Genomic DNA, 19,961 nt, shown 5'->3' with positions numbered 1-19,961 from the left:
CTCCAGTGCTGGGATGCCAGGCGTGAGCCGCCACACCCATCCGGAATTATGACTCGCTCAGAATCTCCTTGGGCTCCCAGACTTCGTGGGCTGCTCGTCTGGACTGTGGGTCGGCTCTGGATCGAGGTCCCAGGCCTTCTCGGGGCGAGCCTGCGGTCCAGCTATTCCGTGCAGGCGGCAGCTGCACGTGCTCCTCGGGGACCAATGCGGACCACCGCCAGTTCCTAAAAGTGCAGGCTCGTCCCTGTTATCAGCAGAGATGTCCTCCTTGGCTGAGGGTGGCCGCAGCCGTGTCTGGGCGCAGGGGCTGTGGTCGCTGCCTGGGCGGAGCTGGTCTTTGGGGCTCCCGTGCCTCTCCCAAGGCAGCACCCTCCTTTCGGCCCACAGAACAGAGAAACAGGTGCTCTGGTTCCCAGCGGCTGGCACCACACAGGAAAGGCAGGCGTCCAAGCGGTCACACCTACAGCTTCTTTCTGGAGGACCCAGGACCACAGTCCTCAGGCCCTGCCTCCGATCTGGGCCTCGGAGACTGAGCCTCCACCCGGGGCGGTGGGGTACACGTGACATTGGCCGTACACAGATTACTGTGGAAACTTCACCTCCTACCCTCCATCTCAGCCTCCCCTCCCGGGCAGCGCAGGGTGGAGCTGGCCACGGGCGGGGTGGCAGCCTGGGGGCCGCAGCCCCGAGGTGGGCTGTGTGTTTGCTCAGCATACCCGTTTTAGGGTTTTGGGCTCGTGCAGTATTAAACTTTTCTGCCAGTAAGTAGAGAAGACGATTCGGGTAAAAACAGAGAAATGACTTGCAGGCGAGGGCAGATATTTCAGAGATGAGTCAGATGCGTGTTTTGCTAGAAGAAGACTAATGAGAGACAGAGCGCGTGTTCGTGAAACCGGTAACGCTCCCTGAGAAAGTTCGCAGAGGACTCTTGACAGACATTTGATAGACAGCTGAGCCCGAGCAAACAGCCGTGGAGATAACAGACTGGATCCAACCGCCCTAGCTGCAGGGCTCGGCTTTCCTGTCTGTGCAGAGGGAAGAGGATTCTTTGGGGGATCCTGACAGAGCACATCTTGCTGGCTTGTTTTATTTTGGGGGGTGGGGACTTGAACCCAGAGGCATTCTACTTCTCAGCTACGCCCCAGCCCTTCTTTCTTTTTTTTAAATTTTGAAACAGGGTCTCACAAAGTTGCTGAGGCTGGCCTGCGATCCTCCTGTCTCAGCCTCCCACAAGCTGGCATGACAGGCATACATCAGTACCGCAACTCTGATAGAGTGACCTTTCTGATAATCCGAAACAATTCGTTGCCTCTGAATCTGACCTGCAGCCTCAGGGAAGAAGCTTCTCAGAAGCCTTTGATGCAATGAACTCAGGCAGCTCCCAGCGCCTCGCCCTCCACGCCAGGACCGTGGGAAGACCACGGTGAAGAGTGAAAACCAGCAGCCCGCACCCCAGTACCCACGAAAAGCCGGACCAGCCCCTCAGCAGTGAGCTGGCTTCTGGTTGTTATAAATTAATGGAGTCACGGTCCATGTGCAATTCATATCAGCCACCCAGAGTTTCTGCAGACAGCTCTGTGCTGGGTGGGACGGTCCGCCAGCGCTCTCCGGACATCAGAGGGCCCTCGCTCACGCATTGGGCACTCTCCATTTCCTCTTGCATGGGGACGGGGGACAAGACCTGCCCCTCCGCCTGCTGCTCTGTGTGACAGAGGCTCTGGTGAGCTTAAGGATCTTGTGCAGCCGTGAACAGGGATGGTTCATATGTAAGAGGACCAGAGGGGAGAAATCTAGAAAGAGAAGCCGGGCATGGTGGTGCACACCTGTAATCCCAGTACCTGGGAGGTGAGACAGGAGAATCAGAGTCCAGGGCTGCATCTCGGAGGTAGAATTCCCTGGGAAGGAAGTTCAATTCCCTGGGAAGGAAGGAAGGAAGGAAGGAAGAAAGGAAAGAGGGAGGGAGGGAGGGAAGGCAGGCAGGCAGGGACTCTCTAAAGAGAGCAGCCTTTCTAGATTGTCCAGAGGCTCCAGTCCAGAGGCAGACTCAACTGCTTCCAGAATCCAGAAGCTCCGAGTCTCAGGGGCCTGACCTCAGGCCTTGAAGTTCTTTAGCAGTGGTTTCTGGAAGGGTCAGAGTTAGACTGCAAGCAGGCTTCAAGCAACCTTAAGAGCCATTTAAACATAGGATGATGAACAGAGGTCATTTGTGGGGCGAGGGGACCGAGGACTGAGCTGGAATTACAGGCATGCACCATCACACCTGGCTCAGGGAATATTTTTCAACCTGAGTTGAGTTTTATTTCCCCTAAAGTCATAATCATTATGATTATGTTGTTGTTGTTGTTGTTGTTGTTGTTGTTGTTGTTTAGTGGTACTAGGGTTCCTGGAAGCCCTTCTACCTGCGGGCTACACTCCCAGATCTATTTTATATTTTTGAAACAGGGTCTCTTACGCCAGCGCGGCTGGCTTCAAACCTGCGCAGTCCTCCTGTCTCTGCCTCCCAAGCGCGGGGATGACAAGCGTGCCCACCACGCCCGGCTTTATGATTATGTTTAAGGAAAAGAAGAGTTCTTATCTTCTAGAGAAAAGAAAAAGGAAACTAAACACTAGGATGTTGTCCAAAAGATCAAACTGCAGAAAGAAGCCGCCGTCTGCCCAGACCAGGACGGAGCCCCCTGGACCAGCCGGTCGGTCACAGAGCAGCCTCGCCGTGGCGACAGCGCAGCGGGCCTCTCCGCGGGCCTCTCACTCTTTCAGCCTTTTCCGGCTGACGCTGCGGCTGCTCCCTCCTGGAGCCCATGCGCTCACCCCGCCGGGCACCCACCTCCAGCCTGCTCCCGGTGGCATCAACAAGGGGGCTGGAGTCGCATGTCCTCGTCCTGAGGGCTCCACCCTGGAGCCACCAGGCCTCCTCCGTGCCCTGGGTGGCCGCGTCTGTCCCTCCTCCATGTCACTCACTGAGCAAAGGGACAGAACCCATGGCTCGCCAGGAAACAGCCCGAGGTCAGAGGTGCACGCGGAAGGACGCAGTCCGGCCCCGCGCCTGTTCGGAATGCGCTCGACACATCTACCTGGTGAACGAAATGTTACGTGGCCTCGTGCCAGGACAGGTACTCCGCCGCATCCTTCCCTCCCACTTTTCTCGGAGGTTCTCCGAGGCAGGTTTCTTTCTTGACCTTGGAGGGCTCCCGTGAGCATAGAGAACTGGGCACCCCAGGCTCCCTGCTTGCCTGACCCAGGCCATGCGGGTGCAGGGGTGCCCCTTTGGTGAGGGGAAGGGCCGGCGCGGGAAACGACAGCAGAGTAAGTGGATTCTGCTTCTCAGCCATCGGCAGGGGTTAGAACCACCTTTGTCGAAACAGCTATCACGAACATCTGGTTGTTGTGACACTAATATCAGGAAGGCTTCTCGGGGTCCCCCAAGTGTGGGTGCACTGGAGACTCTCCTGCACTGTTCTGAGGATTGAACCCAGCAGCTAGCTCCAAGCTACATCCTCCAACCCCTTTTATTTTATTTTGAAACAGTCTCACTGAATGGCTGAGGATGTTTACATGTTAGAAGACATGGAGTCTCTGTAGCCTTGCCTGCGGGTCCCTGCCTACCAGGAATTAACAGACCACACCTATAAACCCAGTTCTTGGGAGGTTGAGATAGGATTGCAGGTTCAAGGCCAGCCTCAGCAACTTAGTGAGACCCTCAACAACTTATTGAGACCTTGAACAAGAAATAAAAATAGGGCTGGAGGTTTAGCTCAGAGGTAGACTGCCCCTGGGTACCAAAAGATTTTTTTTTTTTTTTTTTTTTTTTTTTTTTTTGGTGGTACTGGGGATGGAACCCTTCTACCTCCGGGCTACACTCCCAGACCTATTTTTATATTTTATTTGGAAACAGGGTCTCTTAAGCCAGCTACGGCTGGCTTCGAACCTGTGCGATCCTCCTGTCTCCCCCTCCCAAGCGCGGGGATTACAAGCGTGTGCCACTATGCCCGGTGTAGATTTTTTTTTTTTTTAATCTGATACCAACCCCACACACTTCATGCTTGCCTGCAGGAAAGTGGCCTTGGGGAGGGGGGTGAGGAACTAGGCCTGAAGCCACACCGCTCTGCACAAGACCTGCCCCGGCCGCCCGCTAGCTAAGGCTCTGAGCTGGCTGTTTGGAGCAGAACTCAAGCTGCTGACTTAATGAACGTTCGTTGTGGAGGTACCAGAAGGCTCTGCTCATGGAAACACCGCAGTAAGCAGGCCGGGCGCCAGATGGACACACACACACTGGACACTGTGCGGAAGCTCACTTCTCCTGCACCTCCGAGCCACGCGCTCCAGGACCGGCGGGCATGGAGCAGCCGGGACACCAGGTGAACTGGGGCCTCCGTTTCTTTAACAGAAAGGAATGGGTTAGCCGAGTGTGATGGCCTATGTGAGGCTGAGACCGGAGGATCGCGGTTCAAGCCCAGCCTCAGATACTTAGTGAGGCCCTCTGCAACTTACTGAGACCTTGTTTCAAAATAAAGAATAAAAAATATGGCAGGGGGTGTGTAGGTCAGAGGCCGAATGCCCCTGGATTCCATCCCCAGACCCACAAAAATAAATAAATAAATAAATAAATAAATAAATAATAAAATAGGACCAGGGGTGTACTTGGAGGTAGAATGCCCCTGGGTTCCATCCCCAGTACCACAAAAAAAAAAAAATAAATAAAGGATTGGGTAAGACAATTTCTCAAGCGGGCTGGATTTGCAGCATAGAAGTCAGAGGCCATCATCTGGGCTCATGTTTAGATCAGAGTCCCGTGCTGTAGCAGGGCGGGGGGAGGCTCTGCCATGTACCCAGGAAGGAGGAAAACAGGAAGTCCCGCCCATTCTCAGCTGCTGCCTCCCCCGGCCAAGGGAGAGACGGCGGGATGACAACGCTCGCCCCTGTGGCCTTAGTCATCACCACAGCCGGCCGTTACCATGAGGAATCGGGATAGCGCTTGGAAAGCACTCCCCTGTCAAAACTGGCGTTGTTAGAGACCGTGGAGAAGCAGGTCTTCAAAGTGAGGCTTGGCAGAGTGAGGACAGACGTGATTTTAGATTCCCAGAGCAACCTCCGTCTCCAAGACCCAGGCCTGGCCAACTGGATTCAGGAACTTTCCTCCAGGAGACAGATGAGGGAAGCCCCTTTCCCCCAGCCGGGGTGGCTGAGGGTACACAGAAAGGGGAGATGAGAGAGGTCGAGGGGCAAGAGTGCCCGCCTCCCCCTGCTGCCCTGTGGCCTCCAAGGGCCCGCTGTCCTAGGAGCTGCCAGAGGGACGTCCCTGAGTCGCCCTATAGGTCCCTGTAGCGCCGCCTGGGACGGATTACAGAGGAGACAGAGAGCTAGTGGGTCTCGGGAGGGATCTCAGCGGGGCCCCAAGGGTGGGAGGGCCAGCAGGACCCAGGCACAGGACAGGACCTGCTGACCCCAGGCAGGGCGTGCAGAGAGAGGCCCTGCCACACACCCCAAGAACCCACGCGCTTCCCCTCCCAGCTGCCCGCCCAGGACAGAGGAGGGGGCGAGGCCGCCTCTGAGAGGGAGACGTGAACTGGGATTTGTGTCTTTACCCCAGAGAAAGTGAATTGGATTCAGAGTCCCAGTGGCCCTCAGTGGGCACTTGGAGGGTCGGCCTCCTGCCCCGCCACCGACAGGAAGCGGCCCATCAGCCTGGAGAACCGTAAGGATGAAATACTGAGCGCCTCCCGCGCCGCCGGGTTTCAGCGTGTGCTTCCTTCTCCTGCTAGGAACGTACGCCATGAGGGCAGGCCCAGGACAGAGAGAGCTTGCTCCGCTTGCAGATTGAATAAATGGTTTTTGTGGGAACGGAGAAAGCTCTTCTCGTGGAAACGCCCCCATCAGCAGCTGTTCACACCCCACAGAAATGAGGATCAGGGAACAAGAGAAAGACACTTGTCTTGCACCCCAGACCCGTGGTTTGCAGGCCCAGCCCCGGCATGGAGAAGCTGGGGGCCCAGGCGAGTCCTGAAACTGATCGGGGCCTCTCTTTTTTCTTTTTTTCCCCTTTTCTCCACTCCCCTCTCCTTTGAGACTGGGTATTGAATCCAGGGGCATTCTACCTCTATTTTGTATTTTAAAACAGTCTAAGTTGCTGAGGCTGGCCTCTAACCTGCAGTCTTCCTGTCTCAGCCTCCCAAGTCCCGGGATTACAGGCGTGCACCAGCATGCCTGGCCAGGATGCCATTTTTGTAAAGTTATAAACAATCAAGCTTTTTAAAGAGTACATACTTGCCGGGTGTGGTGGTGCACGCCTGTAATCCCAGGACTTGGGAGGCTGAGACAGGAGGATTGCGGGCTCACAGCCAGCCCTCAGCAACTTAGCAAGAGCCAGTTTCCAAATTAAAAGGGGGGGGGGCTGTGGGTATAGCTTTGAGATGCCCCTGGGTTCAGACCCCAGCACCACACACACACACACACACACAGACACACACACACACACACACACACACTTTTTCAGGAATACATACAGAAGTACAAATAGAAAGGGAAGCAGAGGTATCAAGAGCAGAACTCAAGCTGATGGAGAACTCAGGAAGAGAAGGGTTAACAAGATCTGGGGACAAGCTGGTGAGGCACGGGTGCTCATCCTAGACTGGGCTTTCGTTTCCGGCGCTCCTGACACTCACTATTGGAGATGACCAATCATGTAACTGGATAAAGACCACAGACCTGCATAGACCAGAGAGCAAACTGGATTCACCTGATTCCTGAGTTGCGAGCCCTTGGGGATGGGGCACAAACCCTCCAGCCTGCGAAGTAAACGCTGCTGGCATCTGCCTGTGGCAGGAAAGGGAACTAGGCCCGAGCCTGATTAAGCAACCCGCCCCTGCCTATGGCTAGAAATAGCAGCCAGGACCCAAAGCTGATAGGCTGATTGCCCCCACCCACCCCACGGGTAGCAGGCAGAGGCAGCCACAGCACCAGGTCATTAGAAGACCCCAGGGGGTCCAGCATGGGGGTCTTGCTGTGTAATCCTGAGTCATCGCGTCCCATATCTGGAGCTGGAGGTCTGGGGTACCCCCGTGAGCAGGCATCTCCCCGGCCTCCCGCACAAGCGCGCGCAAAGCGTTTCCTGGCACCTTTCCAAATCATTTTCATATTGTTTGAGCGGTTTCGTTTTCTAGACCTGTGAGTTCCGAGCTCATTCACAGAGAACCCGTGAAAGAAATTCTGCTCAGCATTGACTAAGCAGATGCGTAAGTTTTTATTTTAATCGTGCTGTGTGGGAGGTTTCCTCATAAATGAGCGGGGAGGGAGGGGAGGAGGGACGTTCACACACAGCCCACAAAGAAGGGTAACGCAGAATTACACTTTTCAGTTTCTGGGTAAGTTCCGTTCTGTAATATCTTTTGCAAAAATAAATAAATAAATAAATAAATAAATAAATAAATAAATAAAAGCCAACGAATAATCTTTTGCTCTTACAGCTCTTAAGAAATGACTGTTGGCCGGTGAGTGGGAACTTGTGGACCGATTTCCCAAGACAGCAGCCAGCCGGCCAGGACTCGTCTGTGTCGGAGAAGCGTGAGCAGTCTGCTCCGGGATGGGACCGAGGTGGCCGCGTGGCCCGGAGTGGGGCAGTGAGAGCCGCGCGCTGTCTGTCCCCGGCGGGCACAGTCAGGCTGGTCTACCACTGAAGAGCTCCTCCTCCCGCGGGCAGAGCTGAGCACCGGCCTGCGGACGCGGAGAGCCCCAGGGAAGCCTGGGATGGTCGTGCTGGCGCTGAGCTGACTCCCCGCCCTTCCCAGCTGGGTGAACGCTCGTGGGCATTTTTGTGGTCCCGAGACCCATCCCCTAGTCTCTTTCCCCAAGAAGCACAACGGAGCCTCTGACTTTGAAACAGAGACCTGGATCCCCTGAATCTATCCTAGGTTAGGCCCAGCGAGAGCCCGTGGCCGGCCTCCCCGGAAGAGGACCGACCCTCCCGGCCAAGCCACATCGCAGGCACGGCAATATCCACCTTCCTCTTGGGCTTCCCAGGCCCAGGGACACAGGGGTCTCAGGGGTCACAGGGCCGACGGCCAGCTTGGTCCTGAGCCCCGATGAGGGGTTCCAGTGCCTGGGGTTCTGCCTGAACTCTTCCCAGGGGCCGCCCTCAGGACGGAGCAGGGAGACCGTCCCAAGTATTGGCCAGGTAACCCCAGGTGCTGAGATGCAGCCTCAGCAGCCAGGAATGGCCCACCCCGGGGTTCTCCTCTAACAACGCAAGTGGAACATTCTAGATGTGAAAGGAGCTCCTAAAGGCTTCAGCTGATGCAAGAGTGATTTTACCAGCCAGCTGCGGTGGGGCACGCCTGCGATCCAAGTAATTGGGAGGCTGAGAAAGGCGGGTCGCCATTTCAAATTAGCAAGACCCCTCAGCAACCTAGCAAGACAGAAACAAATAAATAATAAAATAAATAAATAAGATAAATAAATAAAAAATAGCTCAGGGCGTAGCTCAGAGGTAGAGTGCCCCTGGGTTTTCAGTCCCCAGTGCCTCCCCCAAAACAGTTATTTCATCTGGACTAACTGTAAAGGGGGACGGAGATTTTTTGTGGATCTTCAGTGCTTTTTTTTTTTTTTTTTTTTTTTTTGTGGTACTGGGGGTGGAACCCAGAGGCTTTCTACTTCCGGGCTCTACTCCCAGACCCATTTTATATTTTTATTTGGAAACAGGGTCTCACTAAGTTGCTGAGAGCCTCACTAAGTAGCTGAGGCTGGCTTTGAACCTGCGCGATCCTCCTGTCTCTGCCTCCCAAGTGCGGGGATGACAAGCGTGCGCCGCCACGCCCGGCTTCAGTGCTTTTTACTTTCTCCGCAGTGTCCTCCGTGTTTCTTAGGATGCCTGTACTAGAATTCACAGACTGGTATTCCCCACGCCTTCAGCTCCTCCTCATACATCTATCTCTCTGTCTTTCATTCCAAAGTTACCGAGCCCGATACGTTCTTTGTTTCTACACTAGCACAAGAGTCTTGCTGTCAGATATACTATTTGTTTTGAAGATGTTTGACATACCACAAGTATTAAAAGTGACCATATAATAATTACCAAAAGCCCGGTGTGGTGGCGCATGCTTGTAATCCCAGCATTCAGGAGGCTGAGACCAGAGGATCACAGTTCAAGGACAGCCTCAGCTACTTAGGAGGCCCTGCGCAACTCAGTGAGACCCTGTTTCAAAATGAAGAATAAAAAATAGGGCTCAGAGGTAGAATGCTCCTGGGTTCCATCCCCAGTACTGTAAAATAAAATAATAATAATAATTGCTGGGCGCGGTGGTGCACGCTTATAATCCCCACACTTGGGAGGCAGAGAAAGGAGGATCGCGCAGGTTTGAAGCCAGCCTTGCTGGCTTAAAAGACCCTGTTTCCAAATAAAAATATAAAATATGTCTGGGAGTATAGCCCAGAGGCAGAAGGGTTTCCAGGAACCCCACTACCAGCAATAATAATAATAATAATAATAATAATAATAATAATAATAACAAGATGTAAGATGCAAGAAGAACACTATTGATGTTGGATTCGCACCTGCAGGACAGAGGACCAGAGGATGGCGGCGCTTCCGTGTGTCTGCTCACACGCTGCGAGGAGAGAGACTCCTCCTCCCAATGCACCTCGAAACGGCTTTGAAATGATGCAATTTTTTTTCAACTGAAAAACTGTTGCATTCTTTCTTTCTTTCTTTTTAAAGATTTTTTTTTGGGGGGGGTACTGGGGTTCCTGGAAGCCTTTCTGCCTCCAGGCTACACTCCCAGACCTATTTTATATTTATTTTTATTTGGAAACAGGGTCTCTTAAGCCAGCGCGGCTGGCTTTGAACCAGCGCGATCCTCCTGTCTCCGCTTCCCAAGCGCGGGGATTACAAGCGTGCCCACCACGCCTGACATGTTGCATTATTTCAAAGGTTTCAAATCCCCATTTTCGAATTCCCATGAACTAGGCCTCACTGCGGGAGCAGTGCACTCCTTTCCTGTTGCAGGCAAGTCTCCTGGCTGGCTGGGCGGCCCCTCCACTCCCAGAGCATCAGAGAGCGCGGGGCGGAGACCCCTGGGGTCACAGGCTCACCCAGCCTCGGGATGTGTGTGCCAGCTCAGGGCTCATGTGGCGGGACTTCTCTGGCTGTGGCTGGGTGTTGGGAGAGCTGCGCCTCCACACACAGAAGAACCCCCACTTCGCCCTCAGACCCCGCTTCTGTGAACCTGACCGGCACTGCCAGGCCCAGCCCAGCCCTTGTCTGCCCCGGCACACCGGCGCATCACTGCCCCCTGGCTCTAAATTCCAACCAGGTTAGCCAAGAATGCCTCCAATGTTTAGAGTAGAAGCCTCCTCCCTCCGCCTGGCTGAGAACAGTGTCTTCCCAGATGTGTCTTCCAGGGAGGGCCTGCCGGGTCCCCCTCGCCCAACCCCTCTTCCCCATGCTCCAAGATCACCCCCAAGCTCTGCCTGCTGGTCAGGAGCTCCAGGGAGGGCCTGCCGGGTCCCCCTTGCCCAACACCTCCTGCCATGCTCCAAGGTCACCCCCAAGCTTGCTGTCTCCTGACCCCAGGACGTGCGCAGCCCAGGGAGGGGCCTGTCTCTCCTTTCCTAGTCTCGTCCTCATTTACATGTTACCACCAGAACGTTCTGCAAACCACTATCAACCATGAGAGCTTCTGTGGTGTGGGTGGCACCTGCCGCCCGGGAGGTGGCTCACCACACTTCAGCAAGCCAGGCTACCAGGTCCCGGCATCACCAGGCCGGGCCCTCGAGCACCTGCAGCAACCCCGAGGGGCGCCAACGTGTGTAGGACACGTGTGTGAGTCCCAGGGCCTCCAGCTGAGGTCTGTTGACAGTTCCAGGTGGACAGACAGCAGGAAGGACAGGCAAAGTGGTTCACAGGGCAAGTGTCTTAGCTGGCCATGGTGGCACACACCTGTAATCCCAATACTTGGGAGGCTGAGACAGGATGATTGCAGGTTGGCATTCAGCCTCAGCTACTTAGAGAGGTCCTCTGCAATTTAGTGAGATCCTGTTTCAAAACAGGGTTAAAAAAAAAAACAGGGCTGGCACTGTAGCTTGGAGGTAGAATGCCCTGAGTTCCATCCCCAGTTCTGCAAGAAGGAAGGAAGGAAGGAAGGAAGGAAGGAAGGAAGGAGAAAAGGAGGAAGGAGAAAGGAAGGAAAAGGAAGGAAGGAAGGAAGGAAGGAAGGAAGGAAGGAAGGAAGGAAAAGAAGGCAAGCAGAAGTCTGGAGTTGGGTGGAGGTGGGTAGTGCACCTGGGCCCAGGTAGGGGAGGGCCAGGGAGGAGGACATGGGGAAGGGCAGGGAGGCAGGAGGCCAGTGCAGGACAGAGGGCTTCTGCAGAAAGCACTTCTGAGCTGGAGCCAGCAGGGTGTCCTGTCCTAAAAGCAGCTGATGAGGGGCACACCCGGGCCACGAGGTCACACCCCAGCTAAGGTGACTCAAGGCAGCACCAAGCCATCAGAGCCCATAGGGGTCAGGAACCTAGAGCCTCCGGGCCACCCTCCCTGTCACCTGGCTGCCGTGCCTTAGACCCGACAGCCTATAAAACAATACTTGCCATCGTGTCAGGGTTGTCGGGGAAGGGTAGCACGTGACGTGTAGAAACATACCAAATCCTCCCCGACTTGTAAAACATGCCTTCTTTTCTGCTGTGTTACCACGTATTTTTAGAATAGCACAAAGATCTTTGAGCGTCAGTGAGGATTTTGTGGGGTGCACTGGGGAGGAGGGGCACCCCCAAAGCTACATAAGGGCCCCCTATTCTTCCAAGCTGCCCACCCAACAGTGTATCAGGACCTCCATCAGCCCCCTCCCCAGCCCCACACTCTCACCTGCAGGACAGGGAACCCCTCTGGAAGATGGGGAGGAGTAAGCATCAATTACGCACATAGTCGCCCAGCTTCCCCCTGTTGGACTCAGCCCAGCCAGGGATCAGTCTGTCCCGGCGATGAGTTGGTCCACCGTCTCATCAAATATTCCAGGTAATGTGATCATCCTGACATTTCAGGTGTGAAGAGAGTGGAGTTGGGAGCCAAGCCCAAGCCATGTTGTCTCAGAGCCAGGCTGCTTCTCCTCCAGAGGGAGTGAGGGTTGGAGTGGGGGGCGCGCCCCCAGAACACCAGCTCCTGTGCTGCCCAGAAGGTGCAGAGGAATGAAGGATGGCCCAGGGTCGGCCTGGAGGCTGGGGGCTGTGGAGCAAAAAGCAGGATTGGGTGCTCACAGAGGAAAGGGCTGGGCTTAACAGTACCAGGGTTGGTTTAGGACACCTTAAAATGAAAAAAAGTCTCACAGATCCAGAAAGTATGTTGATTCCCCAGCTACTCCCAGGGCCGTGGCAGGGCCAAGTGAATTCCCCTCCGGGTTTCCATAATTGAGTCTCCTATAATGAGCTGTCAGAAATGAGCCGTCAGAGATCAGCAGGAGGAAAGGCAGACAAGTTTACCTTGCGCAAGGGCGTCCCAGGACAGCAAGTACCCAAGTGAGAGTCAACGCTTGCACACGCTCCCCAGACACGAGAAAAGTGGAGGCTGTAGGCAATTTATTTGTTTATGCTTGCATGTGTGTGCGTGTGTGTTTGTGTGTGTGCATGCATGTGGTACTGGGATTGAACCCAGAGGCATTCTACCTTCTAGCTATACCCCAGCCCTTTTTATTTTTTGTATTGAAATAGGGTCTTTCTAAATTGCTGAAGGTCTCACCAAATTGCTGAGGCTGGCCTCAAACTTGCAGTCCTCCCGTTTCCCAAGTACTGAAATTATAGGTGTGTGCCACAGCACCTGGCTTATAATACGAAGACGAAGGGCCCTGATGTGTATAATCCTCTATCCTACCTGATCTGATTCCACAATAAAGAACATTGAGCCAAAAAGAAAATAAGATTTCTGGAGGATTAAAGATGGTGAAATAGAGGAAGGCAGGGTGTTTCAATTGCTCCGAGACTTGGAACTCAACCAGAGGGAAGAATACTTCTTGGCAAGAGAAAAAAAGCAAGAACTCAACAGAAGAAAGACGGTCGAAATGTAGTTGAATCAGAAGCAGCGCCAGTCACGGAGGATGAAAAGAGCTCCCACTGTCTCGCCTGGTGAGCGCAGGGTGAAAGCAGCCGCCGTTTTCAGGAGCCCGCGCTGGAACTGGTGGCTGCTGGAGTCTGGACGCTCTTTGAGATGAACTCTGGTAAGCAAGAGCCTAAATCCTGTCAAGCCAGCGATTGCAGAGAATCAACGCTAACTAAGTAAATAATAAATAAATAAATAAATAAATAATACAATCACATTCCTCTCTCCAAGCTTGAATACCTCAAGAACCAAACCTCCAGACCACCCAGCCAAACTGCCCAGTAAATTCTTGAAGCTACAAATTAACTTGTCAGGACTGAGAAAGCACAGACCCTTTCCTGCAGGGACCCAACTGGCTACAACCAGGCTCACCGAGACCTTGAGTTACAAACCATCCCGGTGGGAGCCTGCATGACTTCTGGGACCCTCATGGCAACAACCAAGTCTGTGGGACAGTGAGTCTGCAGATCGTTACTGTGGAGTTGGGGTCAGGGGATACAGTCGGACACAGCAGGGATGGGAATTAGCAGGCAGTCTCCAGGGACGGTGTGGGGGAGCTAGAGTCAAAACTCGGCCCCACTCCTGCAGGGTCTCTAGCAATCACCATGGGATCTTCAGCAGTGGTGCCTTTGGGGCAAAATAGCTCATTCAACTGTGCTACAGCCTTGGAAGGCTATAATTTCTCACATGGTGCAGTTTGGGCACCAGGAATAAATAAATAAATAAATAAATAAATAAATAAATAAATACAATCACATTCCTCTCTCCAAGCTTGAATACCTCAAGAACCAAACCTCCAGACCACCCAGCCAAGCTACCCAGTAAACTCTTGAAGCTGCAAATTGGCGTGTCAGGACTGAGAAAGACCAGCCACTACCAGAGCACAGCGGCATCCCTGAGACTAAAGAAGTCAGCCGCCCTCCTGAGGCTCAGAACTGTGAAATTTCTCCCATGGTAGAATGTATGCCCAGCAAGCGGGAACGGGGGAAGGGTAGCAGTAGGGGTAGTATTTCACATGATCACAACTGGCAGAGCAGTGTAAGTCTCCTAGGGAAATTTAACTCAGATAGCAACACTGTCAGCTGGGAACACTATAATTCCTCAGGCAGCAGAGTTTGGGCGTGGTGATCACAGATGCCAGTGGCTGACAGCCCTTCACGTAATCCCAACCAGCAGAGCAGCGGTGGCGTCCCTAGGGCGTTAAAGCTCGGCCAGCTGAGCAGCAAACTCTGAATGTTACAGGCTCTGAGTCTGGGCCTGGAGAGCATGGAGATTTATAGCCAATTACAGACTGCGCCTCGCCTGCGCTGGCCAAGTACTCTACCCCGTTAAAGAGATTCTAGGGGACTAATTCAAACTTCTGATTATATGAGACACATTCATTGAGACAAATATATACCCCCAGCACAGGGCTTATTATAAAGGGATAATGAAGACAGGAGGATCGCAGGTTTCTAGCCAGCCTCAGCTACTTAGTGAGGTCCTCTGCGACTTAGTGAGACCGTGTTTCAAAATAAAAAATAAGGCTGAGGATGGTGGTGCACACTTGAAATCCCAGTAATTGGGAGGCTGAGATAGAAGGATCACAGGTTCTCAGCCAGCCTCAGCTACTTATGAGGCCCTTCGCAACATATTGAGACCCTGTTTCAAAATAAAGAATAAAAAATAGAACTGAGGCTGTAATTCAGAGGTAGAACATCCCTAGGTTCAATTTCCAATACCACACACACAAATAAAAGAGAAAATTAATAGACATAGGACTCCCACGTGAAGAGGAAGAGGATGCCAACACAAAAAAGTTGCAAACCTAAGAATCCGGAGAACATGACAGTGAAGAACAATGAGGATACAATAAACTCCCACAACTGCATAACAGTAGAGATCACCAATACAGATCTACAGAAAATGTCAGAGGGATAATTCAGAATTTTTATTTTCAGTATGATCAAAAATCTTAGAAATGAAATCAGACAAAATATACAGGATATGAAGTAACAAATCAATGATGGAATTGAGGCCCTAAATAAGAATCAGAAAGAGGCCCTGAGCGAAATGATGGAAACAAGAAATGAAATGAAATTCTAGATATAAGTCATCACTCGTAGACTAGATAACATGGAAAATAGCATCTCACTCTTAGAAGACAGCTCATTCAAAACTGACCACTCAGTCAGCAATATAGAGAAGACAAAATGACAACAATACCAGTCTATTCAAGAAATCTGGGATAATATGAAATGACCCAATTAACAGATGATAGGCATCAAAAATGTCTAGAAGGCCAAACCAAAAGAATTCGAAACCTCTTCAGAGAAATATCAGAGAATTTCCTAAATAAAGAGAGATGGAGGCATTCAGAACCCTAATGAAACAAGATGAAGGAACTTCTCTGCAACACATAATAGTCAAATTACTAAGAGAGAGGTAAAGAAGAGAATCTTAAGTGCATCAAGATCAAAAGGGCAGTTGATATTCAGAGGCAAAACAGAAAGAATCACTGTTGTGAGAGTGCAGATTAGTGCATCTGCTGTAGAGATCAGGGTGAAGATTCCTCAGAAGACTAGGAATAGATCCACCATTTGATTCAGCTATACCACCCCGGGGATCTTTCCAAGTGAACTGAAATCAGAATATTATGTAACACATGAATATTCATGTTTCTATCAGCGTAATTCATACCATCATAGGTAGGCATCCATCAACAGATGAATGGATTGCAAAATTATGGGATATACCCAATGGAATTCGACTCAGCAATAAAGAAGAGCAAAATTGGATCATTTTCAGGGAAATGGATGGACCTGGATAATACTATATTAAGTGAGATTAGCCAGTCACAGAAAGCGGAGGATCCTACGTTTTCTCCTGTTTGTGGAACTACCCCAAGGGAGCGATGGAGGGAGCATGAAGGAGGGAGGTGTGAGGAGAATTAATGAAGGAAACATGTCCACTGACATTACGCACGTATGTGAAATGACCAGTGCAATCCCAGTATCCTGTATGAGAAAGGGAGGGAGTCAGGAAGGAGCTGGGGAGAGAGTGTGTGTGTGTGCGTGTGTGTGTGAGTGTGTGTGTGTGTGTGTGTGAGTGTGTGTGCGCGCGCGTGTGTATACTATCACTCTGAACTACATTGTGATGTGAAACTACAATGCACCAAAAATCTATAAATTATATATATGAAAGGTAACAAGACTCCTGGGTTAGAGGGAACTGGTGTCTTATAAAATGGCTAAATGTTGGGAAGGAAGGATATCTAATGATTATGTCATGCAGTCCCTTGTCACTGCTCAATCTTACTTCTGTTTGTTTTTTGTTTTGTTTGCTTGCTATTCTGTCATTTGGGGGTTGTTTGTTTGGCTTTGATGGTACTGGGGCTTGAATCCAAGGGCATTCTAACTCTGTGACCTATATCCCCAGCCTTTGTAAAAACTTTTTAGAATCTCACGAAGCTATCCAATGCTGGCCTCAGACCTGCAATCCTCTGTCACAGCCTCCCACCTACTAGGATTACAGGTGTTCACACCATTCCCAAAAGAGTAGGCAAATTAGATGTAAACAATGGTTAGGGGAGTGACAGAGCCGAAGTCTTCTAAACTCTAGGTGTACACCAGCTCTCATCTTCCTTCATTCTCCAACTGACGGACATACAGAAAAAGGGTTCTCAGCCCTGACTCTCTTCTGGAGCCTCCAGCCTATAGGTGAAGAGGAAACATCAGAGGGAGCCCGTCCCTGACCTTTGAGGGAGAAGGAAAATCTAGAGACAGGAAGCAGGAGCAACCTGGTTCTCAGTACTCAGCATGCGAACACACATCTATTGGGGCATCATTTTCTGAGCCCTAAAATGCCTTCCAGAGGGTGAGGGTGGCTCGAGGTGGCTGCCTCAAAGCTTTGCCATTGTGGGTTCCTGATGGCTCGTGGTGGCTGCCTCAAAGACCTGGACATTGTGGGTTCCGCATCTCAGTTCCCTCCCTCTAAAGCCACAGGGGGTTCACGCTGGGGTGTGTGGTGAACTGGGATGTCAAAGACCAGCAAGCTGGAGGCACCTAAGAGATTCTCCCAACACCCACGGGAGGACACAGGAAGGCAGCGGTGAGGGAAGAAGAGGAAGGGGAAGGGCACCAGAGAGGGACAATCAGGAGCAAGCCCGCCCCAGGCCAGTGTCTAATGATGAACCCAGAGGGTGAGTTGAGAGACGTCCAGAACCGGAGGCGGCCGCACAGCAGCCGCCATCGTGACTCAGTGACGTAACTTTGTACCTGGAGATCAAAGCAGGAAGCGGAAGTGGGGAGTGTCCCGTGGGTGTTGGATACAAGCTTCCTGTGGGCTGGGGATGGCCAGGGACAGGGCCCTAAACCGTCACAGCGGAGGGAGCTGGGAACGGGGCACCAGCACGTGTGCAGCTCAGCAAACAATGCATTTCACGACAGTCACTATCCCAAGGAGCGCCAAGGTCTTAGAACACCCGTGTCTTCCAGCAGAAAAGGGACAGATGTATTCTGCCACACTTATTTGGAGAGTATTCTCGTCACTTTAAAGACACAATATAACATTTTAAAAAAAGGCACCAGGGTGTTATATATTGTGGGTACCATGGCTCCAACAGAGAAGAGGATTAACAATAACCCTATTTTTTATTTTTTGAAACAGGGTCTCGCTAAGTTGCTGAGGCTGGCCTTGCACCTGCAATCCTTCTATCTCAGCCTCCCGAGTGCTGGGATGTATAGGCATGCACCACCATGCCAGGCTTAAATATTTTTTGTTAAAGGTTGTGATTAATGAGTTTGCAGAACCCTTGGAGACGTAGGGTCGGATGTGGCAACTAGTGCTGGCAGTGACAGCCCCTTTGATCCAGGGTGACTGCCCCAGAGGGAGAAGGAGCCTCGCCTCGGCCAGGACAGCCGGCCACGCCCACCCACGCTGCGGACACAAGGGTAGCTTGGCTCTGAGCTCCGGGTTCCCCACAGGAAGCGGGGCCAAGAGAGTCTGGGAAACCGTGTGCGCTGTGGATCCCAGCAGACGCTCCTGTTCCCACACGCGCTTGAGAAAGGGAAGCACTCTGGCCGGGCAGGGCCCCGTGGGAAGGTCAGCGAGGTCACTGCAGCAGCCTGTGTTAGAAGCTGAGTGTGGGAATGTGCCAGAAGGACTGTAGCCAGAGCACACGAGAAGGGGTCAGGGCAGCAGGCGCTATTGGGACGGCCTGGAAAGAGGCAGGGACTCTGGCCCTCCCCGGGCCGCCCACGGGATTCCCAGCCCTGAGCCGGTGGCTTCCTCGGAACTTCCAAGGGCCGACGATGTTGGGTTGTGGGCAGGAAGGCAGGGGAAGAGCGGGATGAGCTGGAAATATGGTCAGCCCCGGCCTCTCGGGCCCCACCTGCGGGGGCTGAAGCGTCTCAAGGAGGCTTCCCCACCTCCCCGAAGCAGGAGCTGAGAATGTGGTCCAGGAGAGCCCAGCTCTTCGCCTGCCCAACCACCCACTTCTCCTTCTTCTCCTGGTGAGCCCAGACTTTCAGCTGCACGGATCTGGGGCAAAACAATTAAAAGTGAAGCCGGGCACGGTGGGCACACTTGTCATCCCAGCACTCGGGAGGCTGCAACCGGAGGTTCGCGGACAGCCTCAGCTACTTAGTGAGGCCCTTTGCAGATCAGTGAGACCCTGTTTCAAAATAAAGAATAAAAAATAGGTCTGGGGGTGTAGCTCGAAGGCAGAATGCCTCTGGGTTCCATCCCCAGTACCGCAAAAAAAAAAAAAAAACCATCAAAAGTGGACCCCCCCACAAGGCTTGCATTCATATCAGGGTCCAGGGAAGAAGGTCTGAGTAGGATTAGAACTAGGGTAGACTCCAGCAGCCTGGCCATGTCCAGAGACCCCTGAAAGACTTGTGGGGTTAGGGCCAGGTTATCTCTGAGAATCTGCAAGCCTCCCGCCCACACATAGCCACAGACACCAAAGCTAACAGCAGAGGCTGGGACTTGTCATTTGAGGCCCTGGGACCCAGGAGGGCCGCCAGGTAAAACACAGGCACCTCGTTAAATTTGCTACTAGGACTTGAACCCAGGGGCATTCTGCCTCTGAGCTACAACCTCAGCATTCCCCCCTTTTTAAAATCTGAAACAGAGTCTCCCTGAGTTGCTGTCCAGCCTGTGATGCTCCTGTCTCAGCCTCCCAAGTATGGGGATCACAGGCCTGTGTCGCCATGCCCAGCTGAGCAACGTCTTTTTAGAGTTCTACCAAACCATTAACAAAGGTGGATCCCATAAAGCACAGAGTGGGGGTTCGAGTGGCAAGAAACACCCCTGACCACGAAGACGCCGTGGGCACGGGGTTTCTCCTTGCTCAGACACCTCAAGGCTGAGCTGACTCAGTACGCCCCTGGGCATGGGGGTGAATTTACTAAAGCCCCAGGGACAAATGAGGGGTGTAGACAGGTGACTCTCCCAGCCCCGACTACTCTGGCACAGCGATAAGGGGGCAGACCACCTTGAGATCCAGAGGGCAGTGCAGCAGAACAATCTAGATGGTGAAATCTCACCAGAAAAATCCCCAAGAGAGCCGGGCGTGGTGGCGCACGCTTGTAATCCCCGCGCTTGGGAGGCAGAGACAGGAGGATCGCGCAGGTTCGAAGCCAGCCGCACGCTGGCTTAGGAGACCCTTTTTCCAAAATAAAAATGTAAAAAAAAAAATAGGTCTGGGAGTGTAGCCCGGAGGTAGAAGGGCTTCCAGGAACCCCAGTTCCACCCCAAAAAAAAAAAAATCCCCAAGAGACACCCAAATGTGCACCTGAGCAGGTGTTCCAGCAAGCAAAAAAAAAAAAAAAAAAAAATGGTGGTAAAAGATAAGTATTTGTAGGGGAAAAACTGAGCAAAATTTTTATATATTATCATCAAAGAC

Source organism: Muscardinus avellanarius, assembly GCF_963383645.1.
Source record: "Muscardinus avellanarius genome assembly, chromosome: 15".
Classification (NCBI taxonomy): domain Eukaryota; kingdom Metazoa; phylum Chordata; class Mammalia; order Rodentia; family Gliridae; genus Muscardinus; species Muscardinus avellanarius.
The sequence above is the reverse complement of the archived record's forward strand: the minus strand, read 5'-3'. Positions refer to the sequence as shown.